Source organism: Epinephelus lanceolatus, chromosome 7 (genome assembly GCF_041903045.1).
Source record: "Epinephelus lanceolatus isolate andai-2023 chromosome 7, ASM4190304v1, whole genome shotgun sequence".
NCBI classification, from domain to species: Eukaryota; Metazoa; Chordata; class Actinopteri; order Perciformes; family Serranidae; genus Epinephelus; species Epinephelus lanceolatus.
The window spans coordinates 6,394,740-6,403,332 of record NC_135740.1 but is presented as its reverse complement, the minus strand read 5'-3'; positions in this window follow the sequence as shown (position 1 = coordinate 6,403,332).

Genomic DNA, 8,593 nt, shown 5'->3' with positions numbered 1-8,593 from the left:
ATAGGTATTTTACCTTTGACTGTTGAAACTGGATGGTATATTATTATCTAGAAGAAAAAAAGCCAATATATTCATTGTGCTGTTTTAACAATATAGAAAATGAGTTTCACTTTGTTTTCTACTGCCCTTTTTATTGTACAGCGCAGTGCTTTAAGATAAAAATGATTTTGTAAATATGGAAGATTCACAAAGACTGAGATATCCGTTCACATTTGAAACATGCAAATGAGCCAGTTATCTGGAGAAAGCCTGGGAGAAAAGAAAGAGGGCTCTTTATCTAGATAATGTGTAAATGTTTGCTAGTTTCTTGTATGAACACTTCATTTGGGGAGGTTGTTTTTTTTGTTTTTAATTTGTGTATCTTTTGTGTTTCTTTTGTTTGTTTTCTATTCAACAAAGGCATGACAACATAAATAGAAATTAATGAATAAATGAATGATGAGGCAGCAGAAGTCAAGACATCCTAGCTTTGCATCCGACATTACCCATAATGTATCCTAAAGGGATAGTTTGGATTTTTTGAAGTGTGGCTGTATGAGATACTTATTACTACATATTTAGTGTATTGCATACAGAAACAGGTGGAACTAGCACTCTACCACCTAAAAAAAGAAATCAATATTAGTCTAACTGAATGCTATATTTACAATACCTTGCTGTGAAACAGCTCTTTCCTTTGGTGCCACATTTTCCAACCATACAACCTCTATATTCCTAGACAAAAATGCTCAACTGTGCTGTGTACTGTATTAAACCTCAGGTCAGCTGTTCAGGTCAAACTTTCAGTGGTTTGTGGAGGGCAAGACAAAGGGATACCTTAATAAAACAGAGTATAGAGAGGAAGAACTTTGGTGGAGGGAAAGGAGACAGACTGGGCTGAAAAAGAAAGAGGAAACTTCTGTGGAAACTGGAGCCCCAGAAAGAGAACAAGCGAAGTGCGTAAGCTGTAGCTGCATGCTTACGGACTCAGAAAGCTACTGCTTCCTGGACGTGGTTACAACACAATCTCAGGATCTTTCTGAATCAGCAGATACCAGCACTTCACACTTTACTGGTTGTTTGGTGAATCCTTTCATTCATTTGTAGGTATTAAGTGTAGTTTTTAATGGTTGGTACAGCAGTGTACGTCATCCTCTTGAGAGAAACTTTTACTGCAAAGGCTGAATTGTCTCAGTGTTGCAGCTGGAGTGTTTATGTCCATATTTAATGTATATTGCCACAGCTGTTTTCATATCTTTATTTGAACAGCCTGAAAAAACACAAGCACCAGTATCTTAGAAATTGTTGGAGAAGTAAAGTTTTGTTTAGTGGAGCTAATCAGCTGGATACAGCTGCTTTGTCAGTGATTTCAAGCCAACATTTGCGGTGGTATGATAGGCTTCCAGGCAGTGTCAGTGTGTAACGTGCTCAGACATAAACTTTTGCTGTTATATGTTACACCACCTGTCGGCCAGACAGCACCTGTCGCAGCATTATGACACGCCACTGGAAGGTGTCAGGTTGAAACACTACTGGTAACGACATAATGTAAGGAGCTGGAAAGTTGGGTGGGCAGGAGCGGTGATGGATGGGTTCAACAAACCCCAGACTTTAACCTCCGCCAGGACGCCGACGTCCTCGCTCCCCTCCTCCTCTTTTAAATGGTATATTCCAGGGCATTACGTCATCAAACCAAGTGATGTTTGGTATTGCCGGATTCAGGAATCTTTCGACTTTTCAAAAATAACATCATTTTTCTTTTTTTATTATGTATTTCGCACCAGAGCAGCCTAAACACACAAAATCGCGATGAGTGGTGACAAGTCATGTCATGCTGTTTTTCAACGGGAAAAGTTAAAGGATTACTCGTGATCTTATAGTTAGTGGACACGTAGCTGGTTTATGAAAGGTAAGAGTCTCACTCCTACCACTATTTTTGGCTGAGATATACCGCCTAGAAAGTGGGATCATAACTTTCACGTTTCATATGGCTTTATTTGGTGATATTTTATGGTGTTTCTGTGTCATAAACAACATCAGCTATCATAATCACGCCTGATTTCAATAAGGTACAATGTTTGAAGCTGGCTGAGTGTTGTTTGATCACTGACAGTACTGTTTTGAAGCGGAGTGACCGACTTGTTCTTTGGAGCTCCGCCTGGATCTTGTCATGGAAAAAACACTGTAGAATGGTCATACTTTGAGCAATCTTCTTCAAATTTGAAATGAGTGCTCATTGATAGTGTGCCTACAGCCTCACAGTGTCATTTACCTGCACAGATGAAGCCACAGACAGTTATTCATCCTGAAATACATTTTTTATTTTAGGCAAAATCTTCAGTTTTTTACTGACTTCAAAAGCCCATTACTCTGTCTCTGTATCACCTAGAGTGTTTCTGAGTTAACCTACTAAGTTAACCCAGGTGTTCATTTCCTGTATGAATGTATCATCAAACTATGGTGCTTTTTTCTAAACCTAACCACGTTCTTTTGTTGCCTAAACCTGTCCATGTTTATGTTGACAGTCAGGGTTGGGTGCGACATCCTGGAATATTAACAGCTGACACAGGAGGATACCTAGCATGTATAATGTAGTTGTGACTACAACAACTAACAAAACGGCGATATGTGATGACTTGAGATGAGAATTTTTTGCTTACTCTTATTTGCAGTAATGCATTGCTGAGCTTCTGGGATGCTAGTCCCATCTGTTCCTCCAAACAGGGAGCGTGCCAACCACTATCTACTGTATTTAATACACTCATCATACAGATCCACTTCAAAAAACTGAATTCTTCTTGTTTAACCTCTCAAACTCATCTCTTTAACCCCACACCTCCAGTTTATAACAAAGCATTTCTGTTTAACATTTGACATCTCCAACTCCAAGCTAGTTATCTTCTCAGACTTGGTAATGCTCCTCCAGAGCCACAGAAGACATGATACAACTGTTTTTACAGGCTGATCAGTATGCCTTTGCCTTATTACTGATAAACTAATTTTGATGTGTAACATTAATGGAGTGCGCCGCTGAAATATGTATTCATTTTAAAAAAGACAGAAATAATATCCACTCTGATGCAGCGTGTAAATGCATTCTCACCACTTGGTCTGCACTTGTCCTCAGTTGAGCAGAGTTTATAAGGCCTTCAGGCTCACTCACCTAATAATTGTATATTCGTACATACTTAATCACATCACAGTGTTACACTAGGTTAATGTGTTCCCATAGACAAGCCGTCTGCTCCTGATTAATGTTAGAATTAAAATGTAATCAATCAGCCTGCATCATAGCCATCTTATGAGAGGGGGATGGTCCTACTGGCTGGTATGTGCTTAATCAAAGAGTCAATATCAGCCTGCTACACAGCTATAATTCTGATACACATACTATTCATAAATAAATACATTTTAGAAATATGGCAGTAGGAAAAAATGTCTCTTTTATGATACAATCTTTATTGGTTTTGGACTGAATCAGGCTATAAACTATCAAGGTTCATTTGTTTAACACTGTCTCTGCTTAGCACAGATGAGATGACACCCCCACCCACCATCACCGCACACACCTTATCTGCTTCTGGCATATTTTATCACTCAGCAATTTTGGGAGACAATCTCGTTCATCACACTGCTCATCAGCTTCTTTGAAGACCATTTGCTTTACAAATGAGAGGGCTCCGACAGCAGCAAGAACACATTCGGTTGCAGCAAAATATTCACACAAGTACAGCGCTGCCTTGGAACGACTAACAGATCTGTATGATTATGTGATAACCAGCCACGTGCATGTGTGTGTGTGTGTGTGTGTGTGTGTGCGCGTGTGCGTGTGAGAGAGAGTTTTTTGGTTGGTGCGTGGGTGTGTGTATGTATGTGTTTGACTTGGCGTCATCAGTGCTGAAAGCTGCTCACTGATTCATCTTGCTTTCTATCCGTGGTAAATGTTAACTTGTGTCTGACGTTACTTACACTGTGACAAATAATTTAACATTTTCCAGAGGATCCTGTATAGTGCATCACTGATGAATAACTTTTGCCCACGTGTGCTATCTAAATTCAGACAAGGCTTGTTTGACTATTCATCAAATGTACAAAATTTCTGAATTTTTATTAAACTAAAACATTTCAAAACATTTCATCATATCTTGGTGATTTCCAGTGATGGAACAATAATGCTAACCCACTTCTTTATTAAGAGTTTCATTGTTAGTAAATGATTAAAATGATCAAGCATCCTCCACAAAAGAAGACCATATGTGTAAAAAAGCTAGCAAGAGGACCTAGATTTAAGTTTCTTTTTTTAATTTATTCATTCATTTTTTGTCAAACTGCTGTTTCAACTCGTACTTATTCCCAGGTTGTCAAATGCCAACACTTACCATACCAACACTGTAAAGCCCTTCAGGGTCTTATAGCAATGCACGGGACACCCTTTGGCATCTCTGTGTGACACACAGCTGAAACACATTGTAACATATAGTTAATGCTGTTGAATCAAAGTGGTAACGTTTTAGCAACAAAAATACTACTACTTCAGCAGCAACAAAGATCATGTTTTGGGATAAAAAAAGTGAAGTAAAGTCTTTGTTACATAACGTAACATGATGTAAATATTTCACGAGTGACATCAGTGGGAAACAGCTGTATATGTTACACAACCTTACCTTAAAACAATATTGAACACACAAACTGACATAAAAAAAATCGATTTTTAGATGCATCGAGATTCTGTCTTGAACGATGCGAGCATCGATGTGGAAAACTCATAATCGATTTTAATTTTATTTTTATATTTATTTGTCAAATTACCGTAACTCCTCGACCATTCACGCCACCGACGTAATTCCAACGGATTCTGAAAGCTGAGAAGGAGCTTTCCAGTGATATATGGTACATTACGGTAGTGACGTCATTACTTGTGAAGGACGGGAGGGAAGTGAGCACAGCAGGAGGAAAGTGACAGCTGACGAGGAGAGTGCAAGTTGGAGTGATTTAGTGGTGTTTAAGTGAAGTTTGGGTGGCGTTTTCTTTGTAAATAATATTTAGTGTTGTAAATAATAATTTTTGTGGTTTTTGAGAGCCTTTGAGGTTTTTTTATGCCATGTTTTTGAGTGTTTTTTGCCGTGTTTTCGTCGTGTTTTCACCATAGTTCGTAGTTTTGCAATCATTTGTCTTTTTTGCAATAGTTGGTGTTTTTATAGTTCATAGATAGTTATAGTCAGTTATAGTTTTGTAAATACTGGAGGAGAAATGTCGGGGAGGTCGACGAGCGACAGGAGAGTCCCATTGAGATTTGTGGATGAGGAGGATGGACAGGAGGAGACTGGTGGAGTGTAGTCATCTCAACCACAGTAAGTAATAGAGTTTGTATGCACTGGATATGTATTCCCAGCTTTATTACAATAATGTTTTTCAATATCAAGTGTAAATTTTCTTATTGCCTCGTTTTAGAATCGAGAATCGTTGCCCTCAGAATCGGAATTGAATGGAATCGTGAGGTGCCTAGATATTCCCACCCCTACTTTTCATACTATATCAGTTGCACTCTGCATCAAGTATTGCTCCAGATGGGTTTGCATTTGTGTTGGTTGAAAGCCTAGTGTGTCTTATAAAGACACTAAAGGATGCCCTTGGCTTTGATATCACACGCTAAGGGGTGTGACAAAGCATGTGTATTTGACGAGCAGGTGAGAAGAATGGGCAGACTGATTCCAAGGTTCAGAGAGATATTCAAGAGGATAGTGATTTTATTTTTGTTTGTTGTTATGCTGTACATGTAATTTACTAAAGCAATATTATTGCTTTATTTATAATTCCCCACCAACAGTAATTTGTTACACTACTCATTAAATTGCTTTAATGTTACACCCCACAACATTAGTAGGAATAGAGTCCTTTCTCCTCAAAATTCAGACTTCTTATGTGTGCCTCTGTGTTAATGTCAGGGTAATCTCTGGTAAATGCAGCTAAGGCTAAATAGCTTGCAACTTGTTTTATTTTTTTCTGTTGCCTGTGTGTGGTATTTTCACAAGGATCTGTCTGAAAGATGGAGAGTCAATTGTGGAGATACGCAACATTTCACCTTGTGTTATTAGTTCTTTTTTGCTTGTAGCCTGTAGCTGTCCGCGATAAAAATCCAGTTTTGGTTGTTTAGCCAGTGGAGGGCAACAGCCGTCCTCCATGACTGAGGAGGGGTCACCTTTGGTGGGGTGCATTTCCTGAAGCTTAACACTGTTGTGCTGTTGATGTAACAGAGATTTAGGATGTTTTTCATAGCGAGTCTTTGTACCACTACCTGGAGCAACAATGTTCTAGTCATCTTTTCTCCTGACAAGTAATGGGAATATTTCCAGCCCCTAATGAATCTGCTTATGTGATGTTGTATTTCGAGTCAGTAGTGGGGTGATATAAAAAATAATCTAATGAGTTACGAAATTTTATTAATAATGATTCACACTATTAGTATTAGCCTGATAGGTGCTGGAGGAGAGACGATGTTGCACATGAACAAGATTTACCATATTTGCCTCTTTGGCAGTAAATACAACACACTGGTGTCATGGTACAGCTTTCATTTCATACTTTTTTTATCTCAAGTTTTACTTTTTTCTCACGTACTTTTGCAAATTACATGTAAATGACATGTAAACATGCTAGTCCCACTGAAATCATAATAATCAAATTTCTCAAAGTCGGACTAACGCCAGAATTCCACTAGATGTGTGTCCGTTGCGGAACGGCTGCGCTGGTTATCCGCTGCATGCTCCGCCGTCCGTCAACACCCACCGGCTGCGTTTGCTGTGCGGAGCGGTGCAGCTGAACAGCGGGAGTCACGAGGACCCAGGAGATCTCACGAATTGACGCATTATCGCGTGATATAACGAGATGTACGTAGTTTCTATAAACAGAACCACAAAACCAGAAGAGTAGTAGGAAGACATCTCGGTGCACTTCCATGATTAACATCTCCTCGTCCATGGTGTCAGTGGGGTGAAATGGCGTGAAAACCTCTGACCTGTTGACTTCAGGCCTGCCTCTGCCCACTGTTTTTTTTTTTTTTTTTACAGTTTTCAAGGTGTAGTGCAGGGAAATATGATCCACTGTGAACACTGTTTATTTTATTTTGAAAATTAACCGGATGTATTATTTTGTTTCTGTGCACGACTTCCTGCCCCGCACGATCTCCCCTGTGCTGAATTGCTGCGTTGTGTTCCAGCGTCCGGCAAAAATAGAAGTCCTGCGTATCTGTTGCGGAGGGCTCCGGAGTGCTGGAGCTGAGACGGAGCCGGAACGCAGCACAGCCGCAGCCGGTGGAAACACACATTGACTAGAATTGAAGCGTATCAGCTCCGCTGCCGTGCCGGAGCGCAGACGCAACCCACACGCATCTGGTGGAAACTGGGGGTAACACACCCAGATAATGCGATTGGGAGTCGAATTACTCCTGTATACAGTCAATTGGATCCAAACTGGCTGAGGTGCTCTGCTCATGCACCACAGTTTCTGCCCTGGGCTTTGACCCCGAAGTCAAATAGCTTCAAACTGCAATAGAGGAAAGTGTTTCCACTAGGATTTTTTTCAGCAGCAGGGGGAGGGGGTGAAAGACTTCCCTCCACCCCCCGTTTGGATGTGAAACACGAAAGTGTTTGATTCTGATAAACCGCATGTTTGAATGTTTTTTCTGTGTCGGACTGTCTCTGTCTCTCTTTTTCTCTTTCTGTCTCTCTCTCTCTGAAACATTGATATTGATATTATAAGTTATCTTCAACTAAATCTACCTTTTTCTTTTCTCTTGCCCACTGCCCTGTTGTTCAAGACGACAGACTCTGACCTGGTGCTCCAGTGATGATGTCACTTTCAAGATCCCGCGAATAACGTTAATTCCAATAGGAGCCTTCCCCCACTCCCCCCTCCCCCCTCCCCTCACCGCTGCTCTCCTCACTACACCGGCTGCTGCGCTGTGCAAGTGCACAGATGTTTCAGAGCGGTGGTGGTGCATTTGCAAAATAAATGTTTGCCGCAGCTGCTAAATGAATGTAGCGGAAACACTGGAAGAAGAAGAAGCCGGTAACAACACGGCAAAATCCATATCCATAGCCTTGCATTTTTGTCCAATTAAATGGCCTAGTCGAGCCATAACAGTAGCTTCACTCAACTGTGCATGTACACATACTGAGTGAGATAAGCTTGTTAGCATCAATGTAAATGTTACCTGTTAGCTAACGTTAATTTAACAGTAACATTACAGTTGACGATTTAGCAGCCAATGTATGCAGTTACAGTGAGTGACCTGATGTTACCATTATGTTACCTATGAGGAGTCAAAACTACGCAACATATCATGGTACTAACTACTTACTAACCAACTGACTCCTCTTCATCCCCTGTTGGACTTATGGCTACAATGAGATATCTCCATCTCTCATAGGGTAGGGTCATTTCTAGCTTTTTTCACTATGCAAAATCTTGTTTTGTCCCTTATATGTCACTCATGAATACACACCAACTCTGCATCATATTCCATATAATTTATATATGAAACCAAATGCTACATTTTACACGTGAAAAACTTAATTTAACTTCACTTTATTGTTAGCATAAAAATTAAAACAAA